General features: G+C 36.7%; 1 protein-coding gene and 1 pseudogene across 4 annotated transcripts in view; one reads left to right on the top strand and one right to left on the bottom strand.

The window, feature by feature from the left end:
- NKAIN2 (sodium/potassium transporting ATPase interacting 2) overlaps positions 1 to 27,459 on the bottom strand; it is a 950,339-nt gene that overhangs the window by 136,204 nt on the left and 786,676 nt on the right. The gene's annotated exons all lie outside the window — the stretch shown is intronic.
- On the top strand, positions 5,348 to 5,846 carry LOC115942279 (large ribosomal subunit protein uL23 pseudogene; annotated as a pseudogene).

Genomic DNA, 27,459 nt, shown 5'->3' with positions numbered 1-27,459 from the left:
TTGGCATAATAATGTCCTATGGTAGTGAGTTCTTACAAAGATATCGGCCTCTACTATAAGAACTTTGTGTCACATAATCTAAAAGTTAAAATTCCAGCTAATAAAAGATTTTTAATGTTTTTGCCCCTAGTCAGACACTGTGACCCTTTTATAGATCGTAAATGGATTAATACTGTGACCACTTTCAAGTGTATGGTGTCAGCATCTCTTTCAAATAGGCTTTTTGAAGTTTTCTCACTTACTACCACAAAGTTCCCCTTCCTGCACCAAATACTAGTTATTAGAATTTGATATCTCTCTGATCGTACCTCTCTGGCTATTTAATGATTAGCCACTTCATGATAACTCTGTCCTCTGAATCTGCTCACCATTTCTTTTAAGCATGTCACCGATCATTTTTATTCCTAAAAGAAAAATCCGGAATAATACTTGTATATAAATGTTTTTGGAATTTGAAATAAATCCTAGCTTCTTTGAAGAGTATGCACATTGCATTCTTTTCCAGTCTCAGCAACCCTCTACATTTCTCTGACATTTCCCCTGCCTTTATTCTGTCATTGTTCTCCTTCTTCCATTCCACTGTTTCTCTTTCCTGCAAATCTACCTGCTTCGCTGATGCTCAAGGTATCAAGTCGGAATTTAAATGAACTCTCAAGCCTTTATTCTATTTCTGGTTTCTCACCTGTTTTTGGTGAGGGCGCTTAGAAGGATAGAATTACAAGAAACACAGAAACTTTTCTCACATGGAAAGGAAACCAGAAAGATCCTAAATTATATCCAATTATAGATTTTCCAAGCATTCATTTTCTCTATCCCCATATGTCTCAATCTCCACTCTTCATTTCTAACTATAGCAACAGAATATATATACTATGCAGAGACTTTAGCCATATGCAAAGTAACCAAATGAAACAATAATGACAACATGACCCACTCTGAAAACAGCATCATCCGACAGCAGGCATGAGTCAAAGGCCATTAGGACATTTATCTGAAAAACCAATTAAATGATTAACAGTATACCAATAAGATCCATCAAACTATTACTCTATGAGCTTAGAAGATTTGAACTATATGTAATTTATGTCATTCAGAGATGTTCTTTTTTCTAAATAACATTTTTTCCAAATAAGTGGAAGTCAGTTAAGTGGTGTGATCTATCTCAAACAAGATGATATCTTAGTGGGAGATAGGAAGAATGGAAACAGGAAAAATGGAAACAGAATGTTAAAACAAATTTCTACTGTTTTATAGTTGGCCTTGAAAATAAATCATATGTAAATAGAGTTCCACGTCATACTTCTTACAGTGTTAACAAAATACTATGTGAATACTAGAATCAATACAAGGATTTGGAAAGAATATAGGGCTATAGGATAGGATTGACTCAGTCTCAACCACTAACTAACTGACAGGCCAGAAAAATGAAGGTTTTAATAGATATGTAACAAGGAAATATGTACTATTGGGGTTCTTTTCTATACAGAAACACCTCACTTGCTCTTACATTGCTTTTTTAATTTTTTAAATTATTTTTAAATGATTTTATTTATTTGACGGGGGGGGGGAGGGAGAGAGCACAAGCAGGAGGAGGGGGAGACGGAGAAGCAGGGAGCCCAATGTGGTGCTCCATCCCAGCACCCTGGGATCATGACCCAAACTGGAGGTAGACACTTAACTGACTGAGCCACCCAGGTGCTCTACATTGTTTTTTTTTAAAAAGTAAACTCTATGCCAGGTACTTGGGTAGGTCAGTTGGTTAAGCATCCAATTCTTGGGTTTCAGGTCAGGTCATGATCTCAGGATTGTGGGATGGAGTCCCACATAAGGCTCCATGCTCAGGGGGCATCTGCATCCCCTTTCCCTCTCCCTCTCCCCACCTCACCGCCCCCCGCCGTGCTCCCTGCTTGTGCATTTTCTCTCTCTCTCTCTCTGAAATAAATAAATACATACATACATAAATACATAAATCTATCTATCTTCTTCTTCTTCTTTTTTTTTTTTAAAGCAAATTCTACCCCCAACATGGGGCTCAAACTCACAATCCCATGATCAAGAGTTGCATGTTCTACTGAATGAGCTAGCCAGTCTCCCTTCTTCAATTGCTTCTTCTTCTTTTTCTTTTTTTTTTTAAATATTTTATTTATTTATTTGCGAGAGAGAATGAGAGACAGAGAGCACGAGAGGGAGGAGGGTCAGAGGGAGAAGCAGACTCCCCGCTGAGCAGGGAGCCCGATGCGGGACTCGATCCCGGGACTCCAGGATCATGACCTGAGCCGAAGGCAGTCGCTTAACCGACTGAGCCACCCAGGCGCCCGCTTCTTCTTCTTCTTTTTCTTTTAATTTAATTTTATTATGTTATGTTAATCACCATACATTACATCATTAGTTTTTGATGTAGTGTTCCATGATTCATTGTTTGCATATAACACCCAGTGCTCCATTCTTCAACTGTTTCTTAACCAAGGTCTCTAAACAGAATATGGTCACAAGTCAGGAAATGTGCAAAAAACAGCCCAAGTTTCTAAAACATTTCACCAATCCTATGCATTTTATTCAGGGGGGAGGCCTTCTGTCTATAACCCAAAGATGAATTATTGTTATTTTAAAAATAATTATAATAATCTCAGTTTTCCTGTCTACAGAAGACTAAAAATAGGAAACATATAGAAGAGAAGAAGAGGAAAAAGATAATTTTGGTTAAATAAGAGGCAGACATAACTCAAATGACAAAAAGTGACTTATGGCCAACTCATTGTAAAAAACAAACAAACAAACAAACACAGACAAAAATATAGCTAGTATATGTAAGGACACAAAAATTTCTAACTATCTATAGCTTTGTGATTAACAAAAACATTCTAACATATTTTCAACAGGGCTTGAATGTGCTGTCATATTTCCATTAAATAACTGGTATCTTTATCAAAGGTCTATTATGTAGTATGCTAGTTGCTTAATAGATGTTACTTTTAATTTTTAAAAATAATCTTTTAAAAATATTTTAAATAATATTTGTAATAGTATCTGAAAATATTCTAAGGTAAATATTATAATGTTCATTTTGCAGATGGAGAAACTGTGAACGGTATAGTTATTTGCTGAAGTGGCAGGAACCAAGTGCAGAGTTGGATCTAATATTCTATGAAAATGGAATTTTCATTTCTTTATCCTATATCTGGTTTGCAAGCAATCTTTTAAAAATATAGTATTATACCCATTTTTCTCTGTTTAATAAATCATGAAACTATATGACATATTTTAGAACACTTCCTACCAAAATAATTTCATTCATTTATAAGAGGGTTCTAGTCAATATCGTGAACAGAACATATATAGGAATTTCCTCAGCTAAACTACAATTAAAATGAAAGTCAGATCTAAGTTTAAAAGGAAAGAAAAGAAAGCTTCAAGTCTAATGAACAAGATGGGATTTTAAAACCAAGATGATGAATGGAGCTAAAATTGTAATCTTTGAAGGCACAGAGATTAAATATGTACCCCAGGAAGAAGACTTTTATTATGCTAGAGGACCTGGGATCAGAAGACTCAGGTACAATGAGTAGATGAAGTGTGCTTTCTTCCAAAAAGAGAGAGGAGATAGGAAGTGGCATTTTGACCATGAACGAAGCAATCCCGAACCATAGGTGGATGGAGTCAGTCACCACAAAAATTAAAGCCCTATGCTTCAGCTACGCATGACAGTGGGGTCTAGGAACTACATGCCTGGCTTTAGGACATTAGGCTTGGTAAATGCAAAATTGCCTTCCCAACTTAGGGCAATGGTAGAGCCTTACTCAAGACAACTACTGATAAAAAGATGCTTATACCAAGTAATTACAAAGTGTATAAATTAATCCCCAGCTGCAGAATAGATAGCAAACAACAAAGATCTCCAGTCCAGGGACTACAGGTATGAGAACAAATAAATTACGCTTTAAAATCAATATGCTTAATGTAAAAAGAGATAAAAGAATAAAAATCAAAAGAAAAAGAAAAATATTTAAGAAACAGAGCAGATTTTTAAAAGAATTAAAAAGAAATTATAAAATGAAAAATAATATTTGTTAAAGTTGAAAAAGCCCATCACAGGGAGGAAAGAAAAATGAAAAATATAAAAGTTAAGAACAAGAAACTCCAACACACAATTGAATTTCCAGGAGGTAAACAATATTTGAAAATAAAAGGGTGGAGGGCACCTGGATGGCTCAGTCGTTAAGCGTCTGCCTTCGGCTCAGGTCATGATCCCAGAGTCCTGGAATCGAGCCCCACATCGGGCTCCCTGCTCGGCGGGAAGCCTGCTTCTCCCTCTCCCACTCTCCCTGCTTGTGTTCCCTCTCTCATTGTGTCTCTCTCTGTGAAATAAATAAAATCTTTAAAAAAAAAAGAAAAGAAAAGGGTGGAGCATTTTCCTGAATCAAAGAGGAAATGAAAAGGCAAGTTCAGAGTGTCAAGCAGGAAATAATTTTATAAAATCCCCATTTATTATGTTCTTCAGTGATATTTCAGAATATCAAAGAAGAGGACAAGATTTTTAAAGCTTCTAAAGGAAATAGACACATTACCTAAAACTCATGATAAGCAGACTCAGAGCCAGTTTCGCCTTAGGAACAACTAAGGCCAGAAGAAAATAGAATAGTTTCAAAGTGTTTGGGAAGAATAGCTTCAGCTGAGAATTCAACACCAAACAAATTATCATTAAGAGGTGAGGATAAAATAAATTAGTTTTGATATATGAAGACTGAACATTTCCTTACCCACAGAAGCTTGTTAAAGAGAGAAAATGATATAGAAGAACAAGAAAATTTATTACGGAAGGATATTCTGAGAAACAACAGAAGATGAAGCATCCTTTGAAACACGGGGGGAACCATCAAGAATTAAAAATAATAAAAAGTAATATAGTGGGGGTGCCTGGGTGGCTCAGTCGTTAAGCATGTACCTTCCGCTTGGGTCATGGTCCTGGGGTCCGGAGATGGAGCCCCACATCCGGCTCTCTGCTCTGCGGGAAGCCTGCTTCTCCCTCTCCCACTCCCCCTGCTTGTGTTCCCTCTCTCGCTATGTCTCTGTCAAATAAATAAATAAAATCTTTTTAAAAAAAGTAATATAGTGAATTAGGAGAGTTATAAAAATAAAGGTAAACATACAATAATAAATCATGGATATAGAAAGTTAGGGTGTTTGTGGGAGCTTAGAGCATTTTAGTGCCTTATTCAGGACAATGCTAACCACATTGATTATATACAGCTTTGTTAAAGATGCAGGGTAAGATGTTGTGCTAAGCACTAATAAAAGCAAAATAGAAAATATAACTTTTTAAGAAGTACAGAACAGTCCTTTTACGAAGATGGCACAGAAGGCTAAGAAGGAAGCCCCTGCCCCTCCCAAAGCCGAAGCCAAAGCAAAGGCTTTGAAGGCCAAGAAAGTGGTGCTGAAAGGCATCCACAGTCACAAAAAAAAGATCCGCAGGTTACCTACATTCCGACGACCGAAGACACTGCATCTGTGAAGGCAGCCCAAATATCCTCGAAAGAGCGCCCCCAGGAAAAACAAGCTTGATCACTATGACATCATCAAGTTCTCCCTGACTACTGAGTCAGCATGAAGAAAATAGAAGACAACAACACACTTGTGTTCCTTGTGGATGTCAAGGCCAATAAGCACCAGATCAAACAGGCTGTGAAGAAGCTCTATGACATCGATGTGGCCAAGGTCAACACCTTGATCAGGCCTGATGGAGAGAAGAAGGCATATGTTTAACTGGCTCCTGACTATGATGCTTTGGATGTTGCCAACAAAATTGGAATCATCTAAACTGAGTCCAGCTGGCTAAATCTAAATCTAAATTTTTTCACCAAACCAAAAAAAAAAAAAAAAGTACAGAATAAAGGAAGAATTTAAAATTCAAAAGTCCAAAATAAGGCAGTGAAAAACAGTTTAAAAAATATGGTAAATAAAAAACACGAAAGGAAATTATAAGTAGGGTAAATATTTCAGTAATTCCTCAGAGGTGTTTTTAATCCTGCTGTACACTGTTTACATAATGGCAATGGTACTGAAAAAAAATAATAAAATGAGATTTGTAAGGAAGTACTAAGAAAAAGCTGATGTAGCAGTACTAATTCTAGAACCAAAGGAATTAAATATGAAAGCATTACTAGAGGTAGGGAACCATTATATAATGATAAAAGGAAAATCCACAAAGAAATTATCATTATGTTAGATGTCCAGAATTTTTAAACAAACCAAAAAACATATAAAGCAAACACTGAACAGTAAAAACAAAACAAAACAAAAAAAACCCCAACCCATTCATAAACATAGCAGGAGTTTTTAAGAAATTTGAACACCTGATATATTAAGTAAACTAAAAAAAAAAAAATAGAATGTAAAAGGCTTCAATACTATAATAATCAAACTTATGTGACAGTCATGGTATAGAAGGCTGTATCCAGTATAAAATGAATCCACATTATTTTAAAAAACAAACAAAACACATGGTACATTTACAAGAACGGCCATATAATAGCGCACCAGGTAGGCTGAACAAAAGTACTGAAGGAAGAAGTTTCTGATCAAAATGAAATAAATTTTGAAACAAAAGAAAAGCTCCCTTTATCTGTGAAATCCAAAGCACAAAAATTCAAAAGAATGAAGAAATTAAGGGATAGTTCTAATATAAATTACAAATTGTTTAGAACTGATTGACAAAACATTGTTATATAACAAGTAAAGCAGCTGCAATTATCCTTAAATTTTTTTAAATTAGAAAACAATGAAGATAACAGGGCACAGTAACAACTCCAGGAGCTGGGAAAATAATGGCAGAAAAAAAATCCAATAAAAGTTAAAGTAAATAAGAAAGATAAAAGCAGATTTTCTGAAGTTTTAAAAAAGCAGACATAGGAAAACAAAAGATGATTCTTTAGAAAAATAACAGACAAACCTCTGGAAATATTAATAAAGAAATATAAATTGAAGGCAAAAATATACAGTGTTAGTAAAAAAAGAAGACATTATTTAAGAAATGCATATTTAAAAAATAAGATAGTATAAAATATTTTGCCAAGAATTTAAATAATTTAAATAATTAAATAATTAATAAACTTTGAATATACAGGAAATTTTTATGCTATATGAGCACTTGCAGGTATTGAGAAAGAAGAATATAATTCAATATTTTTGAGACTCTAGGATGGGCTTAATGTCAAGAGTAGTGACAGACTGTACAATTATAGAACATCATGGACAATTTAATTTATTAAACAAATATTTAACAAAATATTTTCATATTTAACTATTTATTGATAACAAAACAACAACATGAAAATGTATGATTTATGCAAGGAGTGCAAGGATAGTTCAATTTAGGATTTTTATCACAATTAACCACATTAAAGATCCAAGGAGAAATTTTATATAATCATCAAGATAAAAAGGAAAAGTCCAGTAAATTTCACAGATGCTCTTAAAAAAGGAGGAAGAGAAAAGAACTTAACTTGATAAAGAATATGATACCCCCCCAAAAAGCAAAAAAACCCTACTAGACACCCTCCTTAATACAAAATTTTAGAGCATGTATAATATAGGTCACAATAAGACAAACATACCAGAATCCTGCTATTAGATCTATAATTCATTATTCTGATGGCAAATTTGAGAAGACTATCCAAAGATGTAAGATTAAGGGAAAAGAGAAGAAGGAACCATATTATCATCATTTGCACATGATATGTCCACCTACATTGAAAATCCAGGAAAATCTACAGCATAATTTTTTAGAACATAATAGAGTTCTTCAAAGTTGCTGGACACAAACTCAAAATTACTCCTAAATCCTAAAATTTACAACTAGAAAAAGTAATAGAATTGTTAAAAAATCAAATTTATAATTCTAATAACATCCCAGGTACCTAGAGATTTTTTTAGTTACAATGAGATATGCTAGTCTTTTATGGAGATAATTATTAAATTTTTTTGAGTTATATAAGAGAAGACTTAAAAATTACAGAGATATAATATTCATAGTTGGAAATAATAATATAATGACACAGTTTTTTTCCTACTCACTGTTGTAAGATGTTATTTATTCCATAATTAATCTGTAAAGTTAATGCAACTTCCACAGTGTTTTTCATAGAACTTGATAGACTAATTTAAAATCTACATGAAGGAATAAAAGCATACGAAAAGCCAAGTGATTCTGAAGCAGAAGCAAGGAGTGAGGCCGTCTAATAGATATCAAAACATATTACAAAGCTATACAGGGATACTTCATTTTATTGTGCTTTGTTTGACTGTAATGCTTAACACTGCGTTTTTTACAGATTGAAGGTTTGTGGCAACCCTGCATCAGTCAAGTTTATGTGTCTCATTTTCCAATAGCTTTTGCTCACACTGTGTCTGTGTCACATTTTGGTAATTCTCACAATGTTTCAAAATTTTTCATTATTATTATATTTCTTAAGGTGATCTATAGTCAGTGATCTTCAATATTACTATTGTAATTGCTTCAGGGCAGCACAAATCACACCCATAAAAGATGATGAACTTAACTGATAAATGTGTTTGTTCTGATCACTCCACCAATCAGCCATTCCCCAACTCTCTCCCTCTCCTTGGACCTTCCTAGTCCCTGAGCCACAACAATATTCTAATTAGGCCAATTAATAACCCTACAATGGCCTCTAAGTGTTCAAGTGAAAGGAAGAGTCACACAACTCTCACTTTAAATCAAAAACCAGAAATGATTAAGCTTAGTAAGGAAGGCATGTCAAAAGCTAAGACAGGCTACGAGCTAGGCCTCTTGCAGGAAACAGCCAAATTGTGAATGCAAAGGGAAAGTTCTTTTTTTTTTAAGATTTTATTTATTTGAGAGAGAGAATGAGAGACAGAGAGCATGAGAGGGAGGAGGGTCAGAGGGAGAAGCAGGCTCCCCGCCTAGCAGGGAGCCCAATGTGGGACTCGATCCCGGGAGTCCAGGATCATGACCTGAGCGGAAGGCAGTCGCTTAACCAACTGATCCACCCAGGCGCCCCAGTTCTTTTTTTTTTAGTGGAAGTATAGTTGACATACGATGTTACATTAGTTTCAGATGTACAACATAGTGATTTGACAAGTTTATACATTATGCTGTGCTCATCACAAGTGTAGCTACCGTGTGTCACCATGCAACACTATTACAGTATCATTGACTGTATTCCCTGTGCTGCATCTTTCATCCCTGTGCCTTATTCATTCCATAACTAGAAGTTTGTACCTCCCACTCCCCTTCACCCATTTTGCCCGTTCTCTACCCCTTCTCCCCTGGCAAAAAGAAAGTTTTTTTGTTTTTGTTTTTGTTTTTTTTTAGAGAAGGGGAGGTGAGAGGGGCAGAGGGAGAGAGAATCTTAAGGAGGTGCTGCCCCCAGTGTGGTGCCCAAAATGGGGCTTGATCTCACAACCCTGAGATCATGACCGCCAAAATTAAGAGTTCGAGGCTTAATCAAATAAGTCACCCAGGCGCCTCAAAAGGAAAGTTCTTGAGGGAAATTAAAAGCGCCATGCCAGTGAACACCCAAATGATAAGAATACAAAATAGCCTTACTGCTGATATAGAGAAAATTTTAGAGGTCTAGACAGATCAAACCAGGAACAATATTCCCTTAAACCAAAGCCTAATCCAGAGCAAAGCCCTACCTCTCTTCAATTCTCTGAAGGCTGAGAGAGGTGAGGAAACTGCAGAAGAAATGTCTGAAGCTCTCAGAGGCTGGTTCATGACATTTGAGGAAAAAAAAACTGTCTTCATAACATCAAAGGGCTGCTGTAGAAGGTGCAGCAGGTTCTCCAGAAGATCTGGCGAAGATCATTCATGAAGGCGGCTACACTGCACAACAGATTTTCAGTGTAGATGAAATGGCCTTCTACTGGAAGATGATGCCATCTAAAACTTCCATATGAAGAGAAGTCAATGCCTGGCTTCCAAGTTTCGAAGGACAGGCTGGCTCTCTTGCTAGGGGCTAATGCAGCTGGGGACTTTAAGTTGAAGCCAGTGCTCATTGACCATTCCAAAGATCTTAGGGCCCTTACGAATAAAGCTAAATCTACTCAACCTATGTTCTATAAATGGAACAACAAAGCCTGGATGACAGCACATCTGTATATAACATGGTTTATCCCATTGTTGAGACCGACTGCTCAGAAAAAAATATTCCTTTCAAGATAGTACTACTCATTGACAATGTACCTGGTCACCTGGAAGCTCTGATGGAGATGTACAGTTACATTTATATTGTTTTCATGCCTGCTAACACAACATCCATTTGGCAGCCCATGGATCAAGGAACAGTTTCAACTTTCAAGTCTTAATATTTTAAGAAATATATTTTTTAAGGCTAGAGGTGCCATAGATAGTCATTCCTCTGATGAATCTGGGCAGAGTACATTGAAAACCTTTTGGAAAGAATTCACTATTCTAGATACCATTAAGATCATTTGTGATTCATGGGAAGAGGTTCAAATATCATTAACAGGAGTTTGGAAGAAGTTGATTCCAACCCTCATGAATGACTTTGAGAGGTTCAGGACTTCAGCAGAGGAAGTAACTGCAAATGTGGTAGGAATAGTAGGAGAAATAGCAAGAGAACTGCAGAAATGGAGCCTGAAGATGGGACTGAATTACTGCAATCTCATGATCAAATTTGAGTGGATGAGGAGCCGCTTCTTATGGATGAACAAAAAAGGTGGGTTTCTTAAGATGGACTCTACTCCTGGTGAAGATGCTGTGAAGACTGTTGAAATGACCACAAAGGATTTAGAATATTACGTGAACATGGCTGATAAAGCAGTAGCAGAGTTTGGGAGGATTGACTACAATTTTGAAAGAAGTTCTACCATGGGTAAAATGCTGTAGCATGTAGGATTGCAAGCTACAGAAAAATCAGTCATGAAAGGAAGAGTCATTTGGTGCAGTAAATTTCACTGTCTTATTTTAAGAAATCGCCCCAGTGGTCCCAGCCTTTGGCAACCACCACCTGGATCAGTCAATAGCCATCAAGGCAAGACCCTCCCCAGGCAAAAAGATAATGACTCACTGAACTCTCAGATAATGATTAGCATTTTTTTTGGCAATAACATATTTTTAAATTAAGGCATATTAATTTTTTTTAGACATAATGCTTTTGTGCACTTAATAGACTACAGTATAGTGTGAGCATAACTTTTATATGCACTGGGAAACCATTCATTTAACTCACTTTATTGCAGTATTTTCCTTATTGCAGTATTCTAGAACTGAACTCACAATGTCTCTGAGGCATGCCTGTAGTAATTAAAGAAGTCAGGCATAAATACAGGAATAGCCAAATGGATCGGTCGAACAGAGTAGACAGCCTGAAAAATAAACCTAAGCATAGAGGTAAATGTGGTTTATTATAGAAATAGGATTATAATCAGTGGGGTCGTAAAGATTGTTCACTAAGTGGCATTAGGACAACTGTCTATTTTTGGGAAAGAAAGTCAGTTAGGTATTTTCCAGATATCACACTCATACGGAAAAGTAAATTTGAGATAAATTAAAGATGTAAATGTGAAAAGCAAATGTTTACACCATTTGTTTCATAACAAATACAGGAGTATATTTTTGAGATATCTAATTTGGTAAAATATTCCTTATGTAAAGTTTATAAAGCACATGCCTTCATGGAATATATTTGATAAATTTGACCATATCAAGATGAAATATTTTGCATGATGGAAGACGGTATAACAAGGCTAAAAAAGGAAGCACTGGAAGAATAACCTCAAAAAGACAACTTTCTATAACATATTTTTTATAAAATAACAAAAAAAAACCCATTTAAAAACATAAACAAGCCAACTGAAAAGTGGACAAAGGGTAGGACTAGGGACTTCACAGAAACCTGAATTTCTGCAGAGCATATGAGAAGATCCTTCTCTTTCAGCATAATCAAGGAAATGCAGATTGAATCAAGGTAACCGTGTACACCCGTAGATTGCCAAGAAGTTTAAAAGTCTAACTTTTCTGAGCTTTTAAGTTCCTTGAGAGGAGGAGAGCTACATTAGCATTTCTCTGGGTTATGATCATTGCCTAATTGACCTGGCAGCATTTAGAGGCATTAGCCAGCTGCACAACAGGGTGGGTGATAACAGGAAAGGATGAATGGAGGAAGAAGATTGCAGTGGTGATGCAGGGATGTGCCAGGAACTTGGACAAGAAAGATGCCAGTGCTGGCCTACTGTTTATGCAAATCTCCAACCGGGGCCTGATAGCAAGCTAGCATCAGATGCGTAAAGATTTCTTGCCTTCCAAAGGGACCTGAAGAATGATCAATGTTTTTATTTATTTTTATTTATTTATTTATTTTAAAGAGTTATTTATTTATGAGAGAGAGGGAGAGAATGAGCAGGAGGAGGGGCAGGGAGAGGGAGATAGAGAATCTCAAGCAGACTCTCCCATGAGATCATGACCTGAGCTGAAACCAAGAGTCAGATGCTTAACTGACTGAGCCAGGTACCCCAAGAATGACCAATGTTTTTAGTAAAGGTATTCGAATCTTGCTCAGCTCTTCCCAAGATCCTTATATAATAAGTGATTAATACAGAGAACTTAGTTGGAGATCCCTTTATTTAATCTCCTTTGACATGTGTTCCTTAGCTATTTAAAGACTTGTTCCTTGGTTACAAAATTAAGCAAAATAAAAGTGAAATGGGATTTCATCATGGTTGGCATTTGTGATCAAATTGCTTCCTTGGTCTGCAAACTTACCCTGAACTGAGGATATAAAGGTCAGTATAGGCTTCCCTTTCGCTGCATTGAGGATTTGATCTTCCATCTGAATCCACCCAGATTAAACAATGCATTCACTGGATACAGAAGCAAATCCCTCAGCCAAGTGGAGATTCCCAACTTCAGCCTGAGATGCAAAAGTTATGTGGGTAAAAACTAATCATTGAATGTGTCAAACTCTTCAGCCAGCCTCTGTTCTTGGTGTTATGAAATGCTCATCTATTTCCAATTAAATAATCAAAGTACTGTCTAACTCAGAGAGGAGACACCTTTCCAAGATTGGCAGACTAAAAGCCAGTTAGTTGGACAACACCTACAGAGTTGTGTTTGTTTTTGGACAAAGCTGTCATTTCTAAATTGCTCACTATACAGAGATAAGACTCCACAGTCATGAAGGTCAAAACCTACATCCTCTAAGCCATAATTGATAAAATAAAGGGATTTAGCCTAGAGAAGAGAGTCTTGGTAGAAAGGTAAAGCGGGAGGGCTATAATAACACCAATAGCAGCTACATTTACTGGAGGCTCTCTATTAGCTAAGATCTATTTAATGCCCTTTACATGTGTTAAGTAATTGAAACTTCACAACAATCTCATAAAGTAAGTCCCATTATTATCCTCATTTTAATAAATTAAGTATTTCATGACAAGGTTTTTGGGAAGTATCTGGTACCATAAGATTTCAATCAAAGATGGTAATGATGATGGTGAACATTATTGTTGTTGAGTAATGCTTCCAGTTAGAAGAAAATAGGTAGTCAGCCACTGGGAATGATTTAAAGAATGTTTTGAAAACATTCTCCCATGCCAGGAACAACATCCTTAATTCCTGCCATGGTAGCTCAATTCTACTATCAAAATTCATTCTTCTGAGTGCTAAAGAATTTTCTAATTCTAGAATCCTGTATTGATTTGCATGTTGTTTGCCCCCATCAGGGGTAGTAAAGCTCTCTACTGGCTAGCATATGTTTTCAAATGTGATAGCTGACTGAGAGTATTCTGTATGTTAAAACGAGCGTTTCTTACATACTAATCTGTTCTAAGTAGGCTACTGGGTTTAAGTGATATAAAAACGTTCTTTCCACCCTCTCATTCAAAAGGAGAACAGGAAGCAGAATGAGCGTCTGGGTTCAGGAGAGGGAAGGGGTCAGTGGAATCCATTGAATTAGGGACAGGTGGGGCTAGGTAGGGAGAAATAGGGGGCTATGTGATCAGGCTCACAGAAATCCCAAAAAACATGGAAGTGTGGGAAAACCAGGGATAAGGGGACAACTCAGACCATCCTGCCCTAGGTTGCAGGGTGGGTGTCTCTTTATGATAATCACCTGTGACCAACAAGGAATAACTAACCAGAACCTAAAAAGGAAGTAAGCCATTGAAGGTGTTATGACTAGTCCTTGCTCAATGGTGATATCAATAGAAATGTTAAAAGGATTTAAGTTCCCTGGTTAGTTTACTATAAAAGACCAACCCTAAAGGCCCTCACTGGCAACCCTGTCTGGAACCCTCTCGCTCTTGGGAGCTTTTTCTGTATCTTCACTTAATAAACTTCTATCACTTTACTCACTCTCCTTTGCCCACGAGATTCAGTCTTCGACTTCATGAGACAAGAACCTAGCTCTCCTGCATCACCACTAAGGGCGGGGGAAAGAGACCGGAAGGAAAGAATGTAAAGTTTCTAAAAACAATTTGAGTTCATCTTTCAATTTTTCCTATAGTCAACATGATTTTATACTCTCTGGTTTCATAAACAGAGGCCATACAATTTTTCAAAGGATGTTTTTTCTATATGAAAGATAAAAGAAGTTGTTGACTAAGGAAATGACATTTGGAATTTCAAAATAAGAACTGAGGGAATGTGTCCTGTAGCACAAGAGGCCAGTCTGTAGTCCCAACCCTACAGCCACTCAGCTGTACAACTCAGTGTTCTGACCAACAAAACAAAGAAATAACATTCAATGACCTCTATTATCTGTTTCAAATTTTTGATGCTTTAAAATGATGTTTAGAATGAGATTACCTGGAATTGTTTGTCTTATATTGTTATCTATTTTGGCTTACTTTCTGTTTTTTTTTAAAGTATGAAATGACAGCTTATTTTATTTTTTTAAACATTTATTTCATAAAGAGAGAGTGCGTGCATGCACAAGTAGGGGGAGGGGCAGAGGGAGAGAATCCCAAGCCGACTTCCCTGTGGAGCACAGAGCCCTACACTGCTAGATCTCAGGAGCCATGAGATCACGACCTGAGCTGAAACCGAGAGTTGGACACTTAACCAGCTGAGGCGCCCCAACAGTTTATTTTACATATACCTATTTGTTAGTTTCCTTCCTTTCTCATTTTATTTTATTAATATTTTCTAAGCAAAGTTAGATGACATATTGCATTTCTGAGGGAGAAGACAGTCACTTTAAAGTTTGTTTATAGTTCTGTCTTAGCAAAAGTATTAATCGAAGAATTCTAGCAGTTTGTTTTATTAAAACTCCATTTCTTCCTGTGGCAGTGTTAAGTAAAAACAAGAAAGAGAAATACTCTAAATTCTGGGCTGTCCTGTAATACCCTTGCTTACCTCATGGATGATTTTTTGTATGCATGTGTTGAGTATTTGAATTTACAAACGTATTTCAATTTGTGTGATCTTTCAAGGAAAGTCACCTTATAGCCAAATACTACTAAGAAGTAAAATCCCGAGAATCTGGTTCCTGCTTGTTGGCACTCTGACATTTATGCCTGTATACTCTAGAGTGGACTCTAAATCATGATGCGAATAATTGATTCTGATGTAAACATTTCACATTGTGAGTGCTAACTAAATGTAACTGACTAAATGTCATTAACTAAATGTAAATTCCATTCTCAGACATGTACTGATTCCGCCTTTGACTCTGGTGAAGTCATCAGAAACCGCATAGCATCTGTTTGTCTCTCCCTTTGGAAATTTGAAGGAAACAACACTTCTTATAAGGTCTGTGATAAATTTTCTTTAAGGAGAAACATTCTATTTTTTTAAAATATCTTTTGTATTTTTTTAAGATTTTATTTATTTATTTGACAGAGAGAGGCACAGCGAGAGAGGGAACACAAGCAGGGGGAGTGGAGAGGGAGAAGCAGGCCTCCCGCAGAGCAGGGAGCCTGATGCGGGGCTCAATCCCAGGACCCTGGGATCATGACCTGAGCTGAAGGCAGACGCTTAATGACTGAGCCACCAAGGAGAAATATTCTACAAATGGTGAATGTTATCATTGATTTATCCTTTTTATTTGTTCCATAGTCAAAAAACCATCAAGTTTTGGTATTTACTTATGCCACTTTACAACTGGAGTACTAAAGAGAAATCTTCAATATAATAGAAGGAAATTTCAATTATCATCACCTAAAAGAAAATAAAATAAGGTAGGTAAGTAAGAGAATGATAAAAATTTGGTGGCTCAGGGTAATGAATAAACAATGACATCTCTTGTTTCCTTATCTGTTTAGACACTTACAGTGGTTTCTCTTATCTTTTAAATCACATCTAAGCATCTGACCTAACTTTCAGATTCCTTTATCAACTGACACCCTTGTATTTCCTAACTCACTTGTGAAAATCTCTAACGGTCACTACTTCCACTTTTTTCCCGAATAACCCTGACTGCTTCCTTTCACAAATAATAAAGATAAGAATAATAATAATGCTAATTTTTACTGAATACTTATTCTATGGAAGAAATGGAGATTTTTTTTTTTAAAGATTTTATTTATTTATTTATTTGAGAGAGAGAGAATGAGAGACAGAGAGCATGAGAGGGAGGAGGGTCAGAGGGAGAAGCAGACTCCCCGCCGAGCAGGGAGCCCGCTGCGGGACTCGATCCCGTGACTCCAGGATCATGACCTGAGCCGAAGGCAGTCGCTTAACCAACTGAGCCACCCAGGTGCCCAGAAATGGAGATTTTTAAAAACATTCATCATCTTATTTTATTCCTATACACAAAACCCAGTGAGGTTGGGGGAGTGATGTCAGCAAGATGATGGAATAGAAAGCCTCAGACCATTCCTTCCCTCTCAGAGACACCAATTCATCAATACATAGTTTGTAAGGAAACAGAACTTCAACAACACAATAAGCAAAATGGACCTAACAGACATATACAGACCATTCCATCCAAGAGCAGCAGAACACTCATTCATCTCAAGTACACATGGATATTCTCTGATAGATCACATGTTAGGTCACAAAACAAGTTTTCACAAATTTAAGATTTATAGTAAGTGTCATTTCCAACCACAGTGGAATAAAATTAGAAATCAATAGCAGAAAGAAAACTGGAAAATTCACAAATATGTGTAAGTTAAAGAACACACTCTTGAACAACCACTGGGTCAAAGAAGAAATCAAAAGGGAAATTAGAAACTATGTTGAGAGAAATGAAAACAAAACCAAAATATACCAAAACATACGGAATGTAGCAAAAGCAATACTGAGAGGTAAGTTTATAGAAGTAAAGGCTCACATTAAAAGAGAAGAAAGATCTCAAACAGCCTAACTTTACACATTAAAGAGTTAGGAAAACAAACAAAGCACAAACTTAGTAGAAGGACAAAAATAATAAAGATTAGAGCAGAAATAAATGAAGTAGAGAATAGGAAAAAAATAGAAAAATTTAACAAAACTAAGAGTTCGGTTTTTAAAAAATCAACAAAGTGGATAAAACTTTAGCTAGACTAATCAAGAAAAAAAAGGGAGCACTCAAATAAATAAAATCAGAAATGAAAGAGGAGACTTCACAAGTGATACTACAGGCATTAAAATGTATGAGAGAGTACTATAAAAAATTATATGCCATCAAATTGTATAGCCTAGAAGAAATGGATTAATTCATAGAAACATATAACCTACTCAGACTGAATCCTGAAGAAATAGAAAATCTTAACAGACTTATAACTGGTGAGGCAACTGAATCAGTAACCAAAAAATTCCCAGAAAAAAAAAAGCTCGGGACCAGATGGCTTCACTGGAGAATTCTACCATACATGTAAAGAAGAATGACAATTTTTCTTTAATATTCCAAAAACTGAAGAGGAGGGAATACTTCCAAATTTATTTTATGAGGTCAGCATTATCCTGATAGCAAAGTACCTTTAAAAAAAATTATTTATTTATTTATTTATTTATTTATTTATTTATTTATTTATTTATGAGAGAGAGAGAGAGAAAGGTTGTGCACAGGTGGAGGGAGGGGCAGAGGGCGAAGCAGACTCACTGCTGAGCAGGGAGCCCAATGTAGGGTTCATCCCAGAAACTTGAGATCATGACCTGAGCAGAAGGCAGAAACTTAACCAACTCAGCCACTCAGGTGCCCCCTGATACCAAAGTATCTTATGCATTATGGGCTGCTATAACTGAATACCATAGACTGGATGGATTATAAGCAACAGAACTTTGTTTCTCACAGTTCTGGAGGCTGGAAATCCCAGATCAATACACCGGAAGATTCAAGGTCTGGTGAGAACTCACTTTCTGGTTGCAGATTGCTGACTTCTCCCTGTGTCCTCATATGACAAAGAGGGTGAGAGTGGTCTCTAGTGTCTCTTTTATAAGGGCACCAATCTCATTCATGAGGGCTTCACCGTCATGATCTAATCACCTCTCAATGATCTCATGATCCCCCAATAACATCTTACTGGGAGTTAAGATTTCAATATAATAATTTTGGAGGATACAAACATTTAGTCCATGACATTCCATTCTGGTCCCCCCAAATTTATGTCCTCATATGCAAGATACATTCATTCCATCCCAATAGCCCTAAAAGTTTTAACTAATTCCGGCATAAGCTCTAAATTCTAAAGTCCAAAGTTTTCTTAAAAATTATATAAGTCTGACATGACTAAAAGTCAAGGTACAGTTCATCCTGAGGCAAATTTCTCTCCAGCTGTAAACCTGTGAAACAAAAAAGTCAAGTACTTCCAAAATAAAATAACGGGGTAAGCATAAGATAGACATTCCCCTTCCAAAGGGAGAAATAGAAGAAAAGGATAATGGTCCCAAGTAAGTCTAAAACCTAATAGGCAAATTCTTTTTTTTTTTTTTTAAGATTTTTAAATTTATTTGACAGATAGAGACATAGAAGGGAACACAAGCAGGGGGAGTGAGAGAGGGAGAAGCAGGCTTCCCACCGAGCAGGGATCCTGATGTGGGGCTCGATCCCAGGACCCTGGGACCATGACCTGAGCCGAAGGCAGATGCTTAATGACTGAGCCACCCAGGTGCCCCATAATAGGCAAATTTTTTAGACCAGAAGGCTTGAGAATAATCCTTTTTGACACAGTGTTCTACCTTTGGACCCACTGTGGTGGCAGTTCTGTCTCTCTGGCTCTCCTGGGCAGGGGTTGTATCCCCAATGGTCTCCCAGGATAAGGCCATGGCCCCATGGCTTCAGGTAGTCCCACCCACATGGTTCTGCTGGTTACAGCTCACACTGCAGTTCTTTGCAGGGGTCCCATCCCTGAGGCAGTAGGCAATGGCATCCTGGTCCACCTTAATCAGAAAAGCAGTCCCACCCTTTGAGACCTCTCTATATCCCCCTCTCCCCCCAGTCTCCACCAGGCCTAACACTGTGGGCCTGTGGTCAAAGTGGCAGCCCTGAGCTCTGAATTGCCTTTGAGGGAGTACTTCTTTCCTTGTCTTTAAGAATAGAACCTGGCTTCTCTTGAGATGACAGATTAGGTTGGTATTCACATCATTATCAAACTGTTGCTTGTCCACACCCTTAGCGTTCACTTTTGAGCACACTCTAATTTTTAAAAATTTGGCTAGCTGAGTCTTTTCCAAATACTTAAGTTCTGGTTCCATTTTGCTTAACAATTCCATCTTTAAACCATTTCTTTCTTCTTGCATTTTACCATTAGTAGGCAAGAAGAACCAAGTTGTTCCTTCATCAATTTCCTTAGAAATCAGCTCAGCTAAACAGCCAATTTCATCACTCACAAGTTCTATCTTCAACAAAGCACTAGAACATAAACATGTCATCCACATTTGTTACCACTTTATGATAAGGACTGCCTTTTATCCATCGTCTGATAACATATTCTCCATTTCCATCAGAGACCTCATCAAGTCTTTCCCATCCATATCTATTCTCGAAAAAGAAACTATAGCTATCCTTTTTTCTTTATGAGCCTTTACTAGAACTGCCTTTAAAATTATGTTGCTAATAATTTAGTTTTTCCTAGCATGTACCTCAAACTTGTACAGTCTCTACCCATTACTCAGTTCCAAAGCCATTTTCACGTCTTTAGACATTTCTTACAGTAGCAATTTCTACCTTAGTTGGTTCCTGCTGCTATAACAGAATACCATAGATGGATGGCTTGTAAACAACAGAAATTTATTTCTCACAGTTCTGGAGGCTAGAAATCCAGAAATCAAGGCACTGCTTTGATTTTAACAGAGTTAAAATCTGGTCTTAACAGAGCTGGTGTCTGGTGAGGGTGTGCATCTTGTTTGCAGACTGCTGACTTCCCTGTGTCTTCATGTGGCAGAGAGGGTAAAAAAGCCCTCCAGTGTAGGGGCGCCTGGGTGGCTCAGTCGTTAAGCATCTGCCTTCGGTTCAGGTCATGATACCAGGGTCCTGGGATGGAGCCCCGCATTGGGCTCCCTGCTTGGCAGGAAGCCTGCTTCTCCCTCTCCCACTCCCCCTGCTTGTGTTCCCTCTCTCGCTGTGTCTCTCTCTGTAAAATAAATAAAATCTTAAAAAAAAAAAAGCTCTCCGGTGTCTCTTTTATGAGGGCACTAATCCCACTCATGAAGATTTCACCTTTATGACCAATCACTTCCCAAAGTCACCACCTCCTAATACCACACTGGGTGGTGGGATTTTAACATATCAATTTTGGGGGAAGAATACAAACATTCATCCATAACATAAAGCCAGACAAAGACACTATGAGAAAACTATAAGCCAATATGCATGATGAACATAAATGCAAAAATCTTCAATAAAATATGAGGAAACTGAATTCAACAGTTCATTAAAAGAATCATACACTATGACCAAGTGGGATACAAGGATGGTTCAACCTACAAAACCACACAATGAGATATACCATATTAATAGAACAAAGAATAAAAATGTTGTAATCATTTCAACAGATTCAGAAGAAAAATAACTGAAATAATTCCACACCCCTTTGTGATAAGAACACTCAACAAACTAGAAATAGAAGGAAATTACCTCAACATAATAAAAGCCATATATGAAAAGTCCAAGCTAACATTACATTCAATGGTGAAAAACTGAAAGCTTTACCTCAAAGATCAAGAACAAAACAAGGATGTCCACTCTCACCACTTCTACTTAACATAGTACTGGAAATTCTAGCTAAAGCTAAGAAAAAGAAATAAAAGGCATCCAAATCAGAAAGGCAGAAGTAAAATTATCCCCATTTGCAAAGGCACATGTTCTTATATGTAGGAAATGCTCAAGATTCCACAAAAAAACTGTTATTACTAATAAATGAATTCAGCAAAATTGTAGGATACAAAATATAAGCATACAAAAATTATTGGTTTTTCTGTACACTAACAACAAATTATCTGAAAAGAAAACTAAGAAAATAATCCCAAGTCTGGGGAGGATGGGGGCCACTGAGTAATGCAATCCCTATCAAATTCCCAATAGAGTTTTTGGCAGAAATAGAAAAAAACAGTTCTAAAAGTTTATAGAACCACAAAAAACTCTGAATAGTGAGAGCAATCGAGAAAGAAGATCAAAGTTGGAGACCTCACACTTTCTGACTTCAAAACATATTGCAGAGTTACAGTTGTCAAAACAGTATGGTACTGGCATAAAGACAGATGTAGACCAATGGAACAGAATAGAGAGCCCAGAAATAAACCCATGCATATATAGTCAACTGATCTTCAAGAAGACTGTCAAGAATACACAATGGGAAAAGACAGTCTCTTCAACAAACAGGTTTTGGGGAATGCTGGACATCCAAAAGAATAAAACCAGGCCCTTACACCACACAAAAATCAACCCAAAATGGATTAAAATTTTGAAAATTAAAAACTTTAACCCGAAACCATAAAACTCCTAGGAGAAAACACAGGGAAAACACTTCATAACATTTGTCTTGGAAATGACATTGAAAGCACAGACAACAAAAGCAAAAATATACAAATGGGACTATGTCAAATAAAAGGCTCTGCACAGCAAAGGGAACAATCAACAGAGTAAAAAGGCAACTTATAGAATGGAAGATAAAATTTGCAAACCATATATCTGACAAGCGTTTAATCTCTGGAATATATAAGGAACACCTACAACTCAATGGCAAAAAAGTAACCCCAATTTTAAAAACAGGGAAAAGATTTGAGCATTTTTTTTTAAGAAGACATACACAGGCTAAAAGGTCTATTTAAAAAAAAAAAGATCACTGTCACTCTCATCAGGGAAATGTAAATCAAAACCCGAATGAGATATCACCTCACAACTGTCAATATGGCTATTATAAACAAAGACATGAGTTGGTGAGGATGCAGATACACAGAATAGAAACACTTGTGCACTGTTGTTGAAACACAACATGTGCAGCCATAATGAAAAGCACAATGAGAGTTCCTCCAAAAATTAAAAATACAACTACCATATGATCCAGAAATCCCCATTCTGGGTATTTTTTTTTTTTTAAGATTTTATTTATTTATTTATTTTTAGAGAGTGAGCAAGAGAGAAACAGCATGAGAGGGGAGAGGGTCAGAGGGAGAAGCAGGCTCCCCGCTGAGCCGGGAGCCCAATGCGGGACTCGATCCCAGGACCCTGGGATCATGACCTGAGCCGAAGGCAAATGCTCAACCATCTGAGCCACCCAGGCGCTCCCCCCATTCTGGGTATTTATCCAAAATAATTTAAAATAGAATCTCAAAGAAATATTTGGCATTGTATATTCACAACAGGTAAGAGGTGGAAACCACCTAAATGTCCACTGACTGAAGTACAGATAAAGATGTGGTATATACATACAGTGGAATATTATTCAGCCTTAAAAAAGAAGACAATCCTGTCATATGTGACAACATGGATAAACCCTAAGGACATTATGCTAAATGAATTTAGCCCAGCCAAAGAAAAATGTAAACTACAAGATTTCAGTTATATGAGGTATCTAAAATAGTCAAACTTATAGAAGAAGAAAGTAGAATCATGTTGCCAGGTACTGAGGGGAGGGGGATATTGGAAGTTGCTACTGAGTAGGTACAGAGTTTCAGCCAAGCAAGACAAAAAAGTTCTAGAGATCTGCTGTACATCCATGTACATTATAGTTAATGATATTGTACAATTAAGAATTTGTTAAGAGGGTAGATTTCAGGTTAGGTGTTTTTTTACCATGTAAATAAAAAACAATCATAATCATAATCATAAACCCAATGAGTTATGCTGATTGTGGATGAGGAATGAGGAAACTGAAGCTTGGGGAAGATGCCTGATGTTTGTCTCTGTACCCTTTGCACACAGTTTCAGTGTCTGAAATGGTGAATCCTTCCCTTTGCAACCCACATTTTTTAGCCTTATTCAATATCCAGTTACACCTACCTCACTCTGTCCTCTCCCTCATTCCACACTCACTAAACCTCATGGTCAAAGACTTTCTCTCTCTTTTATTATCTCTTTCACTCTTAATATTCCCCAGAGAACCCTGAGGAATATTTGATCTACTATAATTACTATACTATAGTAAATATTATAGTATTAATTGTACTATAATTGAAGATAATCAAACTGACTCTTACTTTTGCAGAACATAAGGATGTTCCAACTAAAGGTGCTCTTTTGTTCTTTGGAACTACAGATACTTCCCTTCGTTCTTCCAGTTTCCACGGCATCCAGTGAAAAGCACTGTCCCATAAGTCATAAAGTAGAAACTTGATTGATCGACAAGGCTTCAGAAGCAGACATAATTTAACAAAACCCAGTCTGGGTTTTTTTCCAGATAATTTCTTTTAATATGTTAGAAAGGTGAAGGAGAGGGAAGCAGTTCTCACACTCAACACTCTTGGAGACTACTTTGGCAGGAATTTATTTTGTGCCCAATATTTTTAAAAAATCATCATCTTAATGATGCAGGTGAAAATAATAGAGGAAATTTCATTTCGTGGCTCACAGGATTTGATTTCCTCTATTAGCTGGAGGCATGCATCACTGCAGATTTGAAATCCCTTCATCTCACCTCTCTGAATCTCAGAGCAATATCTTTAAGTCCCACCAAAGAGTGTTAATGAGCCACAAAAAGATGTTCAATAGACTTTTCTCCTTCAGACTAAGAATCTAGTTAGTGGTAGACAAGTTGAGGATGGCATTCGAGTTCACCTTTTAAATATTTAGACCAGTTTCTCTTTTTAAAATGTGTCCGTTGTCAAGAAAAAGCTAAACAGTATATGGTTCTTGGTGGCCAATCTAATATTAAAGGTAACTGTCCCTCTCTGTACTTAAGATGACCTCAATTTGTAACTACCTGGATTGCTTCCAGAGTCATCCATAATTTAATTATATTTATCCCAGCTCACCTAGAAGAACTCAAAATGAAATGGTGACTTTGGTTTGTGAGGTTAGAATCAATAGCCATTAAGAGAATGAGGAGATTTTTAAATCTAGGAAAAAAGCAAGTACTTAAAATAGCCCTTGCATCAGCCTCAACATTCTGGGTTCTCAGACAACACAGATATGGTGGAGTTTTATCATGATGCATTATGCAGCTTTAATGCCCAGAAAGGTAGGAGTTAATGCAAGAGTTGATTGTCGATTAGAATAAGAGCTTAAAGTTCCGCTTTCAGAGTATTTTGGACGTGCGTGGCACATTTAGAGAGGCAGACAGATCCTGAAGGAGGACTGAAATAGATGAAAGCTATAAGATAAGAAGAAAATTCTATGTAAGCCAAGTGTATGAGTTTCTCTAATCATGTCATTGGCATCATGTAAATGCCAGACACCATTTATATACAGCTTAGATATAGCAGATGTTGGCATTTAAGTATATAGGTTGCTTGAGAGAAAATTGCCCTTGAATGGAAGAGGAAGTTTACTGGCAGAGAAAAATGATTTTCTCAGTTAACAGTTAAAACCCCAATAATAGAATTGTTTTCAACCAGAGGTTGTGGGGTGGGAAAGGAGGAGAGATATAATGATACTTCAATTCCTATCTAAAAAAGAAAAAAATCAGCTTCAGTTGAAATTGCGGATGTGTGGGTTGTATACATAGAACCTTCTCCTCCCTCTTTTCTAAACCTCAAGGCTTCATGTTAAATGGAACAAATCACATCCTTCGTGGTTCTGCTCTGTTTGGTACAGCTGCTTGCTGCAGGTGGTGCCCTAAAAATATATTGTTTGTTTATTTTGCAATATAGCAGTCTGCAGAGTGGTACCTAACAAATGCAACAGCTCCCTTCACTTTCTGTCAGTGAACCCAATGATGAAAGATGGAGACCCCCGCCAATCCTAGCATGAAAAGGCCCCAATAAGAGGCACAGGTTGTGCTTGAGGCTCAGCTTCCAATAAGTTCCATTTTCTTTGGATTCATGAAGCAAAGCTGACAAGCAGACTATCTGTCATCAGAGCCTCTGACTGGGGCTCAGCGAAGCAAAGCGAAGCAACAAACCACCTTTGTTGGGAGAATCGGCATCCTTCTCTAGAGATTAACATCTGTAAGCATATAGGGTTTAAAGGGAAAAAGAATCTGTAATGGATCACAAAAAAGAAAATAAAAGTGAAGAATCATCTCAGGTAAATGTCCATGCAGATATATTGAAATAGAGCTTTTAATAATTTTTATAACTTAAATGTTCAGATAATTTTTCCAGCCACACTAGCAGGGTTCTCACAGTTAACCCTGTTCACCTCAAAAGTTGTTGACACAACACAATCACTTACACAGAAAGTTGTTTTATACACTATAGTGACAATACGGATGCACAGAATTATGTTTTCATTAATATGATTCTAAAGTTCCTCCAACTCAGTCCCAGATTAAGTACCACAGCAACTCTAAAGCTTTGAAGACCAGAAGTTTGAACCAAAAAAAAAAAAAAAAAAAAAAAGTGGGCACCACGTGGCTAACGTCATTCTAATTCAGACCTCAGACTCACAATTAAAGGACAATAAAGGAGTGGCTAAACATATTTTCTCATTTAGTTTTGGCCACTCCTTTACCATCTTTTTAGTATTTAGCCTCCTTTGACAACTTGTTTCAAGCCTTTTAATTTGTAAGCAACGATTTTCCTAAATTTATGAACTAAGCACATTGCTGAAAATGAATAGGAGAACAACTGTTGAGTCACTGACATGGAAATTTTTTGTACCTTACAGTATAATTTCATTTAAAATTGATTTTCATTGTAATAGATATAGTATATTAGGACTAAATCAACCTAAACATGATCTGTAAGTAAGAGAATGGTATAAAATTACAGCAAGTATTTGTAAAATTTAGAAATTAGAAAAAAGAGAGAGAATCTGCCTATAATTCTGTGATGAAGAAAGAAATCAATAGGGTTATGGAAAATGGGTAGGAAAAGTGAAGATAAATGACTGGAAGACACTGGATAGTTCAGGGTAAAAGAAACAATTTGTATTTATAAAGTTGCTGATAAGAAGCTGGTTAAACTTAAGAGATGGAGAGCCTAAGAATCAATAAGGAGAGGAGAGCAAGGTAGACATTTCAGAATAAAAGAAGAGATAAAGAAAACCAAAATATTCTTGGAGCCATGACACTCTCTAATTCAGTCCTTGACTTTGCAGCCATATTTGCAATTAGCATTAACCAAATCATCATGTGACAAGTAGCTGCCTCATTAGGTACAATAACATATAATATTGTGAATAAAGTTAGAAGGAAATTACAAGTGATATACACATGTGTGCAAAAAGTTGTGGTCTAACCCTAACCCTAACCCTAACCTTTCCCCTTTTATGGTGATCTAATTGCATTGGTTAAAAGCAGCTAGCTAGTTCTTTAGAATATGCTCTCTAGCCAAGTCTAACTTTATTTAGATGCTGTACATGGACAAGCTTGATTGTTGAACCAAAATGGGAACATTAAACAAACATCACAGCCCTCACTAGTAACATTGGGACTTTGCTGTCAAGTGTAGACTCCTTCCTTCAAGAAAAAGCTGGTGACCATTTTAAATGGCTTGTCTGGAAACTTCTGTAAATCTTTTGTTTTAGTAAAATATTTTTTGTTATTCTAAAAAAAAAAAAGTTGTGGTCTTGATTCTCAGGGAATTTAAAATGGGTTGAGAGTCACAATAAAGGTCAGAGTTGGGACAAAAGCTACCATGATGCCATAAGGGCAGGAATGGGCAGGAGGAGAGTGAAGAGCAGGAATCATATGCCCAGTTGTTTGGAAGAATTAGAGTTTAAACTCCTATTTATAGGACTGGTAAACATAAAAGGTGCAGGAGAAACATTACAGATGGCTTTTTTTCTACTATGTAAACACTCTTTAGCTTAAGTGTGTTTGCCCCTATTTTTATTCTTTTTCACTCAAGTATCACATGCTAAACAATAAATTATCCCTCATATTATAGCTGTCATTATCAATCGTCTTTACAACCTTCCTTTGAGAATGCTTGCTGTTATTTGAAAACACGTACATATTCCACTATTATTATTCTGCCACCGTGTTTAGAAGATC

Source organism: Leptonychotes weddellii, chromosome 8 (genome assembly GCF_054177405.1).
Source record: "Leptonychotes weddellii isolate Sample4059 chromosome 8, ASM5417740v2, whole genome shotgun sequence".
Taxonomy (NCBI): Eukaryota; Metazoa; Chordata; class Mammalia; order Carnivora; family Phocidae; genus Leptonychotes; species Leptonychotes weddellii.
The sequence above is the reverse complement of the archived record's forward strand: the minus strand, read 5'-3'. Positions and strand labels throughout refer to the sequence as shown.